The sequence below is a fragment of the Gossypium arboreum genome, chromosome 4 (assembly GCF_025698485.1).
Source record: "Gossypium arboreum isolate Shixiya-1 chromosome 4, ASM2569848v2, whole genome shotgun sequence".
NCBI lineage: Eukaryota > Viridiplantae > Streptophyta > Magnoliopsida > Malvales > Malvaceae > Gossypium > Gossypium arboreum.
Genome location: NC_069073.1, coordinates 22,382,860 through 22,399,982, shown reverse-complemented (window position 1 = coordinate 22,399,982; position 17,123 = coordinate 22,382,860). Strand labels below are relative to the sequence as shown.

The 17,123-nt window shown below is 35.8% G+C and overlaps 1 non-coding gene across 1 annotated transcript; it reads right to left on the bottom strand.

Moving 5' to 3' along the window:
• Nucleotides 1-16,205: 16,205 nt before the first annotated feature.
• Nucleotides 16,206-16,312, bottom strand: LOC128292089 (small nucleolar RNA R71). The gene has a single exon (XR_008282074.1). It is a non-coding gene; the product is annotated as a small nucleolar RNA R71 (small nucleolar RNA).
• Between the last annotated feature and the right edge of the window lie 811 nt (nt 16,313-17,123).

Here is a 17,123-nt window from a genome sequence, read left to right as displayed (position 1 = left end):
CACAATAGTCCACACTCTCTTTTGGCCGATTATCTAAGCCAAGAATAGGCATCAATATGCTTGCCTCTAACCGAATGCATGCACACCAATCCACCTCATGTGGCCGAATATGCATGTCCATGTTGAGGCCAATTATATACTTAATATCACACATAAATGGCATACATTTTACTAACTAACGCATTACATATTGTAACTCAATACGCATCAATCATTTACTTCATAACCGAAACATCATCATATGTAAATATATACCTTGAGATAGTATATATGTCATACCAATACATCATGTGCAAACATATATATATATATATATATGTGTGCAAGAGCCGAATCACAAGTTGATTATAACCAAATATAAACATATATCCAAAACACAAATCTTACTCCCTTTTCACATCTACTTTCTACCATGGCCGAATGCATCAAAACACCATCTACCCTTACAAGGCATAAATTTCACCATCAAAACTAACAAGCTTATAATCCCATGACCGAAACCTCTAACAACACCAATTAAAATACTTCATGGGTTTGAGGTAAAACCAAGAAAGAAACTCATGAATATCGAGATATAAGCACTAACATTGTTCATCTAGATTTAGCATGACACAACATCCATCACCCTTATTTTTACCATAGCCAAAAACCTTACTCATTCCAAAATTCAAATCTCATCTTGGTCACAAAAATAACTTGATATCTCACCAACACAACATCAACACCAAGCAAGAATGATGCATCCATGGTAAGTGTCATTTCCATCACATAGCAAGATTTAGACCATGGGCTAGGTAGAACTCAAGCTAACAACTAAAACATGCATGCATCTCATGGAACATCATCAAACATACCTTAGCCTAGTTACATGCATGGCCGAACCTCTTCAACCTTTCTTCTTCCTTCCTCCTTAAAATTTTCGGCCAAGGATGAACCAAAGGATGAACATTTTTTTTTTGTTTTCTTTCCTTCAACTCACGGCAATGGGGGGTATGGATGAGACCATTTTTTTTTTCATCACTCCTCCCTTTCATTATTTAATTACCATGCTCATTATTTTATTTTTTTCTTACATAATGCATTAAGCCAACATGTCTATGACATGTTTTTTGAGCCATAACACTTTGTCCACCCATGCTCATGGCCGGCCACTACATATTAGGGGGGGAAATTGACATGCAAGTCCTCCCTTTTGATTACATGCACTATTAGATCCTTATAGATTAGCCTATCACATTTCAAAAGTGTCACACAAGTCCTATGTACTCCATTCACATGCAATTTAATCGAAGCTTAAAAATTTTCGCACATTCATATTCGCATATTTTAGACAGTAATTATCACATTCAAATAATTTGGTGACTCGGTTTAGCGGTCCTGAAACCGCTTTCCGACTAGGGTCACTTTAGGGCTGTCACAACATGACCGTGTGTCCCATATATCTTTTAATTTGTGCAAGTCAGTATGCTCACACAACCTAGCACACGAGTGTGTGGCTTGACCATGTGACCAAAGTTAGTATACTTACATTGGCACTGGCTGGTACATGGCCGTATGTCCCTATTTCAAATGTCTACATGGTTTACGACATGGGCGTGTCTCTTGGCCATGTGTCTCCTGCAACTTTGAAAATTTTTAATGTTTTCTAAAAAATTCTTTGTGTATCCAATCTAGTCCCGATTTATTTCTAACACGTATTTTGGGCCCCAAGGGCTCGTATAAGGGACAATATGTATAATTTTGATTGGTTGTTGACATGAATGCTATATGATATGAAATGTTTACACTCTTTATCTGTTTGATTTGTAAACTCTGGTAATGCTCCGTAACCCTGTTTTGGCGGTGAATTCGAGTTAACGGTGTTACATTTATTGGTATCAAAGCTATGGTTTAGTCGATTCTCGGCCTAACGTAGCATATACGAGTCTAGCTATACATGCCATTATATAACCTGTGATAGTGTGATATCTCCTGACCGTTTTAAAAGATGTTTTCATATAGCAATGTTATCTAATTGAGCTAATTCCGATGAAGTAGAGAGTAGTGCTCAAGTCTCCGTTCAAAGAGTAGCTTCGAGTGGTACGAGGCCCGTATCTGAGGGTCGGGGTGGAGAGGCTAAAGAAGCCTTCTTCCAGATGATGAATGAGTGATTCACTGAGTTTGTACGAATGAACCTGGTTACTCAACAACCTCTACCCCTTCCTGTTCCTCAATCAGCTCCTATTATTTCTCAAAGTACAGAACATATCAGAATTGGTAAGCCTCCTGTTGATAAGATCTGTAAGTATGGTGCTGAAGAATTCTAAGCTACAGCTGAGGACGATCCCGAGAGAGCTGAGTTCTGGTTAGAAAATACTATTAGAGTTCTTGATGAATTATCTTGTTCACAGGCTAAATGTCTTAAATGTGCGATATCTCTATTAAAAGATTCAGTCTAATAGTGGTGGAATATTTTGATTTCTGTTGTACAAAAAAAGAGGATGACTTGGGAATTTTTTCAAATTGAGTTCCGCAAGAAATACATCAGTCAGAGGTTTCTTGATCAGAAATGTAAAGAATATTTGAAGCTTAAACAGGGTTGTATGACAGTGTCTGAATATGAACGAAAATTTATCCGATTGAGCAAATATGCTCGAGAATGTATTCCGACTGAGATTGCAATGTGTAAGTGGTTTGGAAATGGCTTAAACAAAAATATAAAACTATTAGTCAGGATCCTCGAGTTGAAAGAATTTGTTATACTAGTGGATCGGGCATATAAAGTTGAAGAACTGAGCAAAGAGAAAAGACAAGCTGAGAATGAAGCTAGAGATTCAAGTAAGAGTTTGATGGAAAAGTCATACCAGTCAGTATCAAAGAAATCAAAAAGATATCACGATCGTTCTAGTACTTTTGTGGGATACTCCGGTAGAGACAGAGGTATCCGATGGTCCAGTCCTAAATCTCAGTCTACATTTGTAGCGAGTGTGGGTAGTGCTAGAAATACCAAACCCAAGTGCAGGCATTGTAACAAGCTATATTTTGGTGAGTGTCGAATGAAGAGTGGAGCTTGTTTTAGATGTGGTTTCTTTGATCACTATCTTAGAAATTGCCTGGAGAAATCTGAGAAAGATAATATTCAAACTTTGAGGCCGAGCAACACAGCTACGAGAGGTAGACCACCTCATAATCTTGGAAATGTTAGTGGTAGTCGTGGTGTGACGAAAGACTCTACTTAAGGTCTGAAGAACAAACACCAGCTAGGGCTTATGCTATTCATGCGCGCGAAGATACTTCTCCGCCAGATGTTATTACCGATACTTTTTCTCTTATTTATACTGATGTAATTGTTTTAATTGATCTCGACTTAACTCATTCATATGTTTGCACAAAATTAGTATCTAGTAAAAAATTACCTGTTGAGTCCACTGAATTTGTGGTTATTTACATGAATGTTATATGATATGAAATGTTTACATTTTCTGTCTGTTTGATTTGTAAACTCTGGAAATGCTCTGTAACCCTGTTTCAATGACAGATTCAGGTTAGAGGTGTTACAATTAAGCTGTCTTCGAGGCTAATAGGTGAGTCTCTAAACTAACTCTATTATGTACGTTTGCATGTTCATTCTTTCTGTATGGAAAGGCTAGTCTATGAAGTGGAATCATAAGATATGAAAGATGTATGGTTGAGTAAGGATATGCCTCTATTATGAAGGAAGAACATGTATGAAAAATATGTAAAGAAAGCATAAGTTGGATGATAAGATTCTATTTTGAAGGAAGTAGGTACATGCATAAACACGTCTGAAAGCATGAGGAGTCTGTGCATAAGTTGCATGTCTGAAAGAGTGAGTTTGTTAAGCACAAGTATGCATATTGAGTCTACTTGTGTGTGAGTCCATTGGGACAGTAAACACGAATTTTGGTCATGGCAAGAAGACCATATTGTGTAGGGCCTAGTCAGTTGTTATGGTATCATGTGATGAAAAGAAGGCCATATAGTGTACGGCCTAGCTATTTACTATGGCATTATATGTCGAATACGAAGACTACATAGAGTAAGACTTATTCTAGGACTATGGCGTCATGTGGGGAAAAGATAAAGGACAGTTGGACGAGTATTAGGCGATAAGGGGAAAACCTTAAAACGTTGAGTTTTGGAAAATCTCTATCGTCGAAAATGCCATTTACTGAAATATGAAAGCCTTTGTGGCTATTCTCTAATATGTGGAAACCTTTGTGGCTATTTTTTGTTATATGTGAGCCCTAGTGGAAAAATTTGTTATATGTGGAAGCTTTTATGGTTGTTCTCTATTATATGTGAGCATTAGTGGTAGACTTTGTTACATGTGAGCCCTAGTGGCAGAATTTGTTATATATGGTATCCTTCATGGCTGATTTTGTTATATGGGCCATCGTGGCAAAATCTGTTATATGTGGATGCCTACGTGGCTATCTATCTATATGGATACCCCTATGGCTATCTTGTGTATGTGATTGGACACCCTTGTGGTTATATGATGTTGCATGGATGCCTATCTATTTATCTGCATGGATGCATCTATGGCTATCTTGTATATGTGCTTGGACGCCCTTGTGGTTATCTATCTATGATACAAGGATGCCTCCGTGGTTATCCATGTCAAGGGATGAGTATGCCTTGTTGGTACTGTCAGAAGAATGATCTTAGTGAAAATGATCTAAAGATAACGCCGATTAAGTGTAAATGAAGGAATAGTATAAGGGCAAATCAACGAGCTTGAAGCAAAAGAAAGTTAATGATGAATGTTTCATGTTGAGGAGAGGATGTAGTCCTTTTCGCCTACAAGAATGAGAAGAAGAATTAGAGAATATCCTATGAGTGTATGATCATGGGTAAAATAACAAATCCTGTACAAGGTATGATCTCTATGCAGAATACGACAAGGAGAATACGCAAGCGCAACCTAGAAATGTAGGGAATGAATCTGGTAAGTATCTGCCAAGAGAAAAAAGGGAAATGTCAAGCATTCGACTTATTATGATGAAATATATCAGGTATTTATAGTTTATCTCACTAAGTTCATACAAACTTACTATGAATGTATATGATTTCAAGAAAGTAAAGAAGAGTGCGCCGAGAGATGATGCCAAGGCTACACTAGGAAGTGGCGGTCCGTACTGATATGCATATAAAGTGAGAATGAAAGAAAAAGGAAAACATAAAGAGAAAGCTATATAAAAATTTATATAGAAAAATTCTGCGTATAAGTTAATAAGTAGTATTTCGAATATAAGTAATAGAAAAGGGCAAAGCCCTTTGTGTGTTTAGTTTTTCTTTGCAAGAACTTCATAAATTTTGAAGGCATTACAATTTCAAGCTAAATCTACAAGGTGGAGTCAATCCCACCATTTATGATGAACTTTTAAAGCCAACCGGGTAACCTCTATCCTTTATATTTTTGTAGCACATTAGGTACAATGTGTCGAATAAAGTGTGTGGGGTGACTTTGGATTTTTTTTAAATTCTATTATTTTATTTTTTCTAGTTTTTATTAGTTTTAAATTTTTATTTTTGCATGTTTTCTCGTGCTTGAGCTTGTAAAAATACAAGTGATTGGTTAGGAGTATGTTAATAGGATTTTGTGAATAAATTAAATTTAGTTTGATAACAATTAATTCTAAATTTTCTAATTTTAGACTAATGAGTTCAATTTGTTACAGAATGAATAGATTTAAGATGTTAAATATACCATATGATATATATATATATATATATATATATATATATATATAAATAGCATGCATGTTTAATTGAATTATACGTTGTAGAAATTTATAGACTTGGCTGATTTAATCCATGTATAGAATTACCTAGGGAAGACCTAAGGCATTGTTTAAGTATGCCTAAAGATCAATCATGAGATGATTGTAATCACATACTTTTTTTTACCTTATTTCAGTTTCTTTTTCTTTGTGTGTAAATAAACTGATTAATAATAAAGTCCTGAGAATGATATGATTATTCTTAAAAGGTCCTTAGTCAAGTATTATTGTGGGTTTGGACAATAATAATGCATTGGGACTAATATGTATTTGATTGATGACAAAGTGTTGTCATTAACATAGGGATGTCAAAATCAATACATGAGTATGTGTTGGAGAACAACATACTAGACTGACCCGCTATGAGTATGTTTCTTGGATTATTATATAATAGTCATAACTTTACTCATAGTGATAACTATGTATACGATCCTCAGACTTGATATCATCATTGTTCCAACATCATGAGTCATATATTTTGATACAGTGTCATAATCTATGTAGTGGGATATGATTGATCAAGATAGGATTTGTCTCTCCTACATAATGGGAGCAATATCTTAGGCCACTTGATGGAGTGAGACTAGAAATACATGGTCATGCTTAAGTAAGTTGATATGAGATATCACACTTACTTGTTTATTGTAGTCTACTCAGAATATCAAGAAATATGATATTGGACTATATAAGTGTGACTGGTCCATGACTTGTTTCCAATCTAGATATAAATGATAAAAAGGATATAATACATAAAAATTTACCACAGAGAGGTTATGTTGATTCATGAATTCTTCTAACTTGGGTAGCAATGATAACTTAGGTAGCAATGATGTATTGCTAGATTCCAATCATTTCTTGTAACATTAGAAATATTCTAATATTACTACTAACATTACAAGAGCCTATAGGGTGACATCCTATGGTTGAAGCGAATAGAATCCGAACACAATTGATGTTATGTTTAACTGTCACATGATTTAAATTAATTATTTAATTAATTTAATTTGTCGATAAAATATTGAGCGCATTTTATATACAAACTTGTTGTACACAAATTGAAAACACAATTAAAATTAATATATCAATTTGAATCATATAAAAGTTTAATATTAACTAAATATAGTTTACGAAATTATTAAAATAAATAATTATAATAATTTCAGTCAAATATTAAAACATGAAAATTAATATCCTTTTGGAAAGGATATAATGTTTTAATAACTTTCCATATGTTTCTCTAAAGGGATAATTTTGTTTTTAATATGTGATATTAAATAAAAGGAAATAAGATCACGAATGCGTGTTAGGGTTTTTATAGCAGAATTGAGTATATAGTTTAGCAGTCATTTTTTCTCTTTCTAAAAAGGTTCAAAGAAAATTTCTTTTTATTTTCGTTCTTTGGCCGGGTGGACTATGTAGAGGTCGAGACACTTTTGTTACGACTTGGATTGACATCGATGAAAGAAATCTAATCAATAGCATTATTCACCATTTTTTTAGTTTAAAAGGTATATCTTCAACCCTATTTCAACCCAACCCGTTCCTCGTACATGGATCCATAGTTGATGATCATCGAAATAATTTTTTTACTATGCCACGGGGCATACCGGTGTTCCAACATGGTAAACATTTTTCAAACCAAAAAGCTATCCTATATATGTTTCCCTAGTACCTATTTTGAAGCCTGAATCCATTTTCTTAATGAACTGTTAATAAAACCCTAAGCCTAAAAATAATTTATTTGATTCTTTAATTTCTTGGTCTTTGCTTGAATAAGATGTTCATCCATTGATATTGAGGGATTAGGTAGATACATTACAGCAGTTTTAAAAGAGAAAAAATGAGTGAACTAAGGAATTGCATTGTATAGTGAGTATAGGATTTCTTGATCTAGTAGAAAAATAAGGCAAAATGTCAATAGAGAAAATCTCGATGGAAAAATACAAGAAAAGTGAGTTGGAAAAAAAGTACGCTCATATTTGTTCAAAAAAATATACGAGCTCAAATGATTGTACTCATGAATACTATACAAAGCCTTAGTAATGGAGAAATAAGGAAGATGAGAGAAATGTATATAAGGTGGTAAGCTATATGTATACTAGGGGAGTAAAAGGGACAATACAATGTGCCAAACTACTTTCGTGCTTAACCGTTTTGTCAAGTCTGTTCTTTAACTTCCAAACCAACCTAAGCCGTAGAACATTACACGTCGAAAAGTCTTTGTGACTTAGGTAGTACCTTATATGAATGACATTGTGCCAAGTTTTGATATTTTTATCACTTATATTCATTTGAACATAATTGTATATTTGCATATCTGTTTTGATGGAAACCTATATGATGGTCGCTAAACTAACTAAAAATTTTGACTAAGCCAAACGCACCTATCGAACAGTAGTATAGGTATGGTGAGACTGGAAATATCTTATCTACAATGACTAAAAGTACTAGTAATTACTATCTCCTTATTATCTAGCCTAAGAATTAAGGGATGTTTTAAACTAAGACTAATTAATTAATTGACTAAGATTACGATAGAGATAAAAGTTTGGAAATACTGTTGGAAAACTGACAGAGAAGACAATACCCAAGGAAGAATTCGCTTAGACTTCACTTATTACTTTTGAATTAGACGATTTATTCACTTGACTTAATCCGTAGAAATCCCTAATTTATGTTAATATCTCTTTCGAGACTAAAAATAACTGACTCTAGGTTGATTAATTGAAATCTCTTTCTAATTAAAACCCCTATTGTCATATTAATTCGATCTATGGATTCCCTTATTAGATTTGACTCTAATCTGACAGATTTATGACGTCCTATGTCTAGGATTGCATGCAACTCCGCTTAATTATGGAAGATTTACTCTTAAACAGGGACTTTTGCTCTACTTGAACAAGTATATCAAACTTGAATTAATATCTTGGAATATTAAAACAAGGATTAAAACTCATAACTAAGAATAAGAAAAGTATTTATCATATAATTCAAATAATAATAAGATCTGTCTTACGTTTCACTCCCTTAGGTATTTAGGGAGTTTAGTTCATAATGATAGGAGAAAACATCTCAAAATTGGGAAAACAATAAAACATAAAGAAACCCAAAGAACTTCTAAGGAAATTGAATGGAGATCTTCAGTCTTGAAGTAGATCCTGCTTTCGAGTTTATTCCAATGGCTATCCTCGAGTATTTCTGCTTTCTACTCTGGGTGTCCCTGCTTTAATCCTCTTCTAGGGTGTCTATATAGACTTTGGAATGCTTCAAAACCCTAAAAATTAGCCTTTTCCGAGTAGAAATAGACTTGGGCTCGACAGGGACACGACCGTGTGCCACGCCTGTATGAAGGTGCTCAAGCCTATGTAATTCTAAGTTGGTTTTTAGTCGACACGGTCATTACACACGGGCGTGTGGCCTAATTGTGTGTCACACACGGGCGTGTAGAACTGCTTAGGCCGTGTGAAACACTGAATTAGGCTTATTTTGTCCCTTTTTGACTCGTTTCTTGCTCTTTTTGCTATCCTAAGCTCTCCTGAGTATAAAACATGAAATTAAAGGATTAGGAGTGCCAAATTCATTAAATCTTATGACAAACCTTCCAAAAATATGCCAAGCATGGGGTAAAAATATGTATATATTATGGTTTATCAAATATCCCCACACTTAAGCATTTGCTTGTCCTCAAGCAAAATTCTCAACTCACAATTAAAGTTAATTCTTTTTAACTTATAATTCTCATCAATAATGTTTCGAAATAATCCAAAAATAATCATTCATTGAGAATTTCAACTAAAAGAACATCAAAGTTTCAAACAATCTAAGTTGAGCATTTTAATCATAAAATCATAGGTATCTCCCCTTATCTAAATAATTACATTTAATTCCAAATTGTTAAGGGTTGACATCCTCATTAAAGATTCACGCAAATCACTCAGAGTGTTTAAGGTCCAATAATTAAGCACTCAATAGTCAAACATGAAAAATTATTACCATAGGCTTGCATGAAAATCAAATCTCCACTACTATAAATGAGACGATACACAAATCAAAAGGTTTTTAACAGGGTTGTAATGGGGCTTGGGTTAGAGGTGTGGACAAAGGCTAAAAAAAAGGGTTAGAATCGAGATTAATTTAATAAATTCCAAACTTAGAAAAATAAAGCTAATTACTGAATTACAAACACGTGCCCGAACTAATGAAGTGAGCTTTTTCTTAATAATATAACTTTAACTTATCCGAGCTTTTTCTAACAGTATGTAATTATACTTTTTTTTAAGAAAAAGAACAAGTACAATAATGGAAAGTACATAATAAGAAATAATTCAGCACTGAAATGAACGAACATAGTAAAGTAACTAATCAAATCAAATCTCGATAAAAGGGAGTCAATAAAAAGGGAGAAATTTTTAATGAATAAAAAAGGGTTAAGTTGTGGGTTAACATTAAGGGGAAAAATCAGGAAACAATGGTTAAGGCTCAAAGGGGTTCACTAAGGGTTAATTGTGTGGGTAGGCTTTTTATGGCGTAAATGGGTTAAAACTTAAGTGCCTTTATCATTTTAGTAAATCAAATCAAATGTGTGGTCTTGACATGCATAATTGAAATAAGTTCTAGCATAACAAATCAATGTTGACACACTTATAACCAATAAAATAAGTGAGCAAGAAAGATATATGCCCTAAAAGGCTCAAAATTTCAAGAAAATTATGGGTGTTTGATGTCAATCCTATAAATTCAAAACATCAAGATAATATCTCAATTCAGGGAAACAACCTAGCAATTTTAATTCTCAGAAGTCAACTTATCATGCTTGCTTCTCTAATGTCTTAAAGTTTAAGCAATCAATGCACAATTGCCTATGGTTTAATTCAAAACATATCAATAAAAATTATAAATCAATCAGAATTTACTCTAATAATAATATGAGAAAATTATTTGAGAACGAGATAAAAATTCAGGGATTTTTTGATAATTATATAAATAACCTCCCTACACTCAAGGTGTACATTGTCCTCAATGTACAAAGATAGATAATAACAATATAAGTATAATATTAGAAGAGAGGGAGAGAAATGAAGCTGCCCTAAATTTTTGGATGAAATCCTTGGAACAGCGAAGGCTAGAATTGTGGATGAGGCCAATGAATGGTAGGTTTCAGAATTACTAATAAGAAAATAAACACAAATGTGGAAGAGAATTAAGGTATTACTCGATAATAACCATAAAAATAAACATAGTTTAAAAAATAAAACATAAGTTTACAAAAATAAATAAAAGAGAAATAAAATGAAAATTAAAAATAAAAGTAGTAATAATAATATAAATGAATTCAAAGGTCCTCATGATCGGATGCCTCGTGGGTCGACGATGCCGAAGGAGAGATATGGAGGTGGTGGAAAATCTGTCGAAGAGTGGCATCGATGCTGTCGAACTGCTCAAAACACTACTGCTCAAAGTGAGTGAGTCGCTCGGATATATCTATCAAAGTGGTAGCAGTGGGGCGATGACTCTGTGATGGTGGTGGAGGTGGGTCCTCATGAAGGGAAGGACATCATCAGTAATGTCCTTTGGATCATTCTGATCATTAGAGTGGATCATATCATCCTCATGTTGATCATACTAGAAATTCCCTGAGGAGACATCTGGCCTACTAGTGTGAGTGTTGATGAATCTATGGAATGTCGAAGAGGCTGAAGTGTCCAGCGAGGCGAGTCACGTAGGGGCCAAGGTAGATGGGGCCCCTCCTATGGCGGTCTGTCTGGTGGTGAAAAGCAAAGGCAATGAAGTATGCCAAATCAAATACATGACCAGTCGTCATGCTCCATAAGAAGTAAGCATCGGTGCTGCCAACGACGCCGGTGCTCTCTCTCCTCCCAGTCAGGGTGTGAGCCAATATAGCATGGATGTAGCGTAGTGCTGGGGGGAAGAAAAGTCGCCTTTGAGCGACTTGCGTCATATGGAACAGTACTCTTCGTAAGGTCGGTCTAACAGTAGGAGGGCGAGTGGTGTATGTGTCAATGAAGACGTAGAAAAACCTCGTAAGCCATAAACTCCACCGTGTAGAGGCCCAAAGTAGCTCCAAACTCTAGTACACTCATGTGTCTTACGAGTCCACCAAGTCTAAAAGTGATAGTATCGGCCTCGTCATGGGTATTCATCACATGTTGTAGATGGAAAGTAGTGCAAAACTCTAAGGTAAGCTCCGAACAGATGGGCTCGATAATTGCAAAGAACTAATCCCACGGGGTGGTGGTGAGATGGAATCGAACAAGGTGGGCAAGTTGGACCTGCTCTAAGGCGGCCCAATCAATACAACGAACCACTCCTAATGGTCGTACTCGAAGAAGCTAAAACAAGTTGTCCTGCGGGCCTGACGAAAATCGAAGTAGAGGGTGATGAGCTTCGGTTGAGGTGCTAGAAGAAGTTGTACTAGGGGGGACTGCTACCTTGGATTTGCTTTGTGTGTTCGTCATGATGTACTTGAAAAAGAAAACATTTCAATATGAATAAAATCAGAATAAATAATACCAATCAAATACATCGAAAAGCTTAGGAGGAGACATGTGAATAAGACAAAAATGTGACTGAGAAGACTCTAGTATGATAACAAAAATGGTCAAGATGGAAAATTTAGTCCTATATGCACTATTACCATAACATGTAAAAACTAACAGAATGTGAATCTAAACTAACAGTATACTAAACTAATTAGTAATAATAATAGTAAAAAGGGAAAAGCCAATGTACCGAATAATGAAAACAAATAAACAGTAAAGACAAATCGAACATCATTAACGACTAACTAAATTCACAAATATATCAAAAGAACCTATGATTAAAATAGTGAGTGAAGCAAATGAAAAAAAAAAAGAAACAAGAGAAGAAGATCCCAAATTTACTATTAATAAGAGGCAGAAATTACCAAACAAATACTAGAAAAATAAAAAATATTAGTAAATCAATAAAATAGACTAAAATAAAATAATAATGAAAACCATAATGAAAATCAAGAATATTGAAAACCGACTGTTATGGTTTAAGTGGACGGCGGCTAGGTGGTCGACGATGGTGCGCGAAATGGAGAAGGGTGAGGCTAGTTTGGCGTTAGTGGTTGAGAGGATAAGTGGTCGGTTTGGGTTCATGGGGTGTGGGTGTTTGCGTGCAAGGGGAGGAAAGGGAGAAGGGGCTGCGATTTGGTGTGGGCAGGGAAGGGAGAGAGATGCATCAGGTGTGCGATGGTGGGGGGTTTGGGGCTGGTCAGAGAACGGGGATGAAAGCTACGGTGGCTAGGGGTTGAAGAAGAGGAAAAAAAGAACAAATAGGGAAAAAATGAAAAGGGGATTAGGGTTTAAATGGGAACACAGTCGTGTGAGACCCGTGTTGGGCCACATGGCCGTGTCACACACTCGTGTGGATCATGGTTAGCCCGTGTTTGTCACGAAAATTAAATGCTCATTCATCACACGGCCTGGGACTCGCTCGTGTTGTCAGGCCGTGTGGTTCACATGGCCGTGTCGTACGGCTGTGTGTTATGTCCTTCACTTCTCCCACACTCGTGTGTCCAAACACACGGCCTTGTGCCTCGCCCGTGTAGCTTCCTGACTTGTTTAAAATTTGAAACTTTAAGCTCCAAGTTTCACATGGCCTAGGACACGCCCGTGTATCCAGGCCGTGTACTTCCCACGGCTGTGTCACACAGCCGTGTGGATTTATTGCAGACCGTATGCATGTCAATTTTTGGGAAATTTCAGCCCTGTTTCCACACAGCCAAAGACACGCCCGTGTGGCCAGGCCGTGTGAGTCAATGTACCTGCATAAAAAACACGAAAAAAAAGATAAAATAAAAGGGTTAGTGATGTTAGTGCTCGGGTCGCCTCCCGAGAAGTGCTTATTTAAAGTCTAAGCTCGACTTACCTCATATTTGCACGGTCATGGTGGTTCGAGGAGTTGAAACTCCTCATTCCTATTATCAATCTTATCAAAATAAGGTTTTAGACGAGTAATATTTAACTTAAAAGTGCCGAATTTGGAATGAGTTACCTCAACTGTACCGTATGGGGAAACATTTAGTACCGCAAAAGGGATTGTTCCATTAGGTTCAGAAGTGACAACAAGAGGGTCTGCTTCATCTAACAGCACTTTGTCTCCAACCTTAAGTTGATTCGATTTACCTTTAAGTTTGTCATGGCACTGCCTTGATTCATCGTGTATTCTCGGTTCCTCCTTAACCTATGTTCGCCATTTATCTAGTTCCTCGATCTGTAGCCTTCACTCTTCATAGATAGTCTTGTCATTACATGGACTGGAACGTGGCTCATTTGTACTCCTCGAAAGTTTTTCCTGCAAAGAGGGTTGAACAACAAGGTTACTCACATTAAAAGAACTTGTATAATTGATAAACCGTAATATATACATATTTTTACCCCATGGTTGACATATTTATGGATGATTTTTCCTTGGTTTTATTGAATTCGATGCTCCTAATCATTTAAATTCATATTTTATAATCAGAAGAGCTTAGGATGGCGAAAAGAGTAAGAAACAGGCCAAAAATAGACAAATTAGGCCCTAAATTAGTGTTGAACACGGCCTAGGCACTTTCACACGGGTAGACCACATGCCCGTATGTCATGGCCGTGTCGACATTAATCCAAGTTAGAATTGCATACGGCCTGAGTACCTTCACACGAGCATGGCACACGGCTGTGTCCCAGTCCCAAGTCTAGTTCTACTCGGAAAAGGCTAATTTTGGGCTATTTTGGGCATTTGAAAGCCTATATAAACACCCTAGAAGAGGATTAAGGGGGACACGCAGAGTAGAAGGTAGGGAAGTACTCAAGAACAACCATCGAAATCACCTCGGAGGCAGGATCTACATCAAGACTGAAGATTTTCATCCAATTTCCTAGAAGTTATTTGGGTTTCTTTATGTTTTATTGTTTTCCATACTTTGAGATGTTTTCCATTATTATCATGAACTAAACCCCCTAAATACCTACGGGAGATGAAACCTAAGACAAATCTTATTACTTTTTGATTTATATGACAAATATTTGTTCTTATTCTTAATTGTGAGTTTTAATCATTGCCTTAATATTCCAGGATATTAATTTAGGTTTTTGATGTGCTTATTCAGTGGAGGAAAAATCCCTGTTTAAGAGTAGATCATTCATAATTAAGCGAAGTTGCATGCAATCCTAGAGATATGACGACATAAGTCTGCCAGATTAGAGTCAAATCTAATAAGGGAATCCATAGATCGAGTTAATATGACTATAGGGGTTTTAATTAGAAAGAGATTTCAATTAATCAACCTAGAGTCAGTTGTTTTTAGTCTCGAAAGGGATATTAACATAAATCAGGGATTTCTACGGAATAAGTCAAATGAATAAATTGTCTAATTCAAAGGTAATAAGTGAAGTCTAGGTGGATTCTTTCTTGGGTATTGTCTTCTCAATCGGTTTTTCAAAAGTATTTTCCAACCTTAATCTCTATCGTAATCTTAGTTAATTAGATAATTAGTTTTAGGTAAACATTCTCTTAATTTTTAGGCTAGATAATAAAAAGATAGTAATTACTAGTATTTTTAGTCCTCGTGGATACGATATTTCTGATCTCATCATAACTATACTACTGTTCGATAGGTGCGCTTGCCTTAAGTCGGATTTTTAGTTAGTTTAGCGATCATCAAGTTTTTGGCGCCGTTGACGGGGACTAAGATATTAGGAACACTTAATTTTTATTACTTTAGCCATTTTTATTTTTATTGCAATTTAATTTTATTTTTATTTACTAAATTTTCTTTTCTTTATTTCTGACAGGTTTTTACAATTTATGACTAGAAGATACCCGTCAGGACCTCTATTTTTTGATAGTGAGATGGAGAGCATAGCTCGTAGAAACTGAAGAGAAATAAGGCGAAACCTACAATACATAGAGGAAGGGTAAGAGGACGATATTCGCACCACAACCGAGGAGATGATTGAAAATCAGAATAATCCGCTACCTCCTATGGTTGCTGTAAATCCAGTAAATCAGAATCCTACTCCTCGTACTATGTATGATTGTGCTTAATCTACTTTAATAGGAACTGAATTGAGTATAGTTAGGCCTGCTGTTGCTACAAATAATTTTGAACTAAAACCTAACACAATTCAGATGATACAAAAGTTTATTCAGTTTGATGGTTTGTAGGACGAGGATCCAAACACTTATTTAGCAAACTTTCTGGAATTCTGCGACACTTTTAAGATCAATGGCGTTTCTGATGATGTCATTCACCTTCGGTTGTTTCCATTCTAATTGAGGAACAAAGCTAAATAGTGGTTAAACTCGTTACCACGAGGGTCAATCACAACTTGGGAACAAATGACCAAAAAATTTTTAATAAAATATTTTCCGCCGACTAAAATGGCTAAAATAAGGAATGATATTTCTTCTTTTGTGCAGATGGATTTAGAAACACTTTATAATGCATGGGAGAGATACAAGGATCTATTGAGAAGGTGCCCTCACCATAGGTTACCCCTTTGGCTAAAAGTTCAAACTTTCCACAGCGGTTTGAATCCCTCAACTAGACAGATGATTGACGCAGCTACTGGTGGGACTATTAATAATAAGACACCTGAAGAGGCTTATGAGTTTATAGAAGAGATGTCACTGAATAATTATCAGTGGCAAGTCATGAGGACAAAGCCAACAAAAGCAGCCAGCGTTTTTAACGTCGATTCGGTTACTATACTTTCTAATCAGGTAGAACTTTTGAATAGAAAAATTGATGGTTTACTTGGCTCTTCACATGTTTATCAAGTAATGTAGTGCGATGTAAGTGGAGGTGGAACGAGCAATTTTGACTATCCATCCTACTGCCCTAACATGGAGAATGAGCAAATGAACTATACGGGTAATAATCCTTATAGTAACACTTACAATGCAGGTTGGAGGAACCACCCAAATTTCTCATGGGGAGACCAAGGAAATCAAAGACCACCATCCCCTCCAGGCTTCTAACAACAGCCGTACCAGCTAGAGAAAAAGCCGAACCTTGAAGAGATGATGAAAAAATTTATCTCAGTAGCGGTGACTCATTTTCAGAATACTGAAACTGCACTTAAAAATTAGCAAACATCAATTCAAGGGCTTGAGAATCAAATATGACAGCTAGCTAAGATGATTTCAGAGAGACCACTAGGGAGCCTACCCAGCAATACCGAACCCAATCCAAAAGAGCATGTGAAAGCAGTTACATTAAGGAGTGGGAAGGTGTTAGCTGAATCTGAAAAGAAGCTGCAACCAGAAGCTGGCAGAAAAGAAGGTGAGGAGGAAAAACTCGAA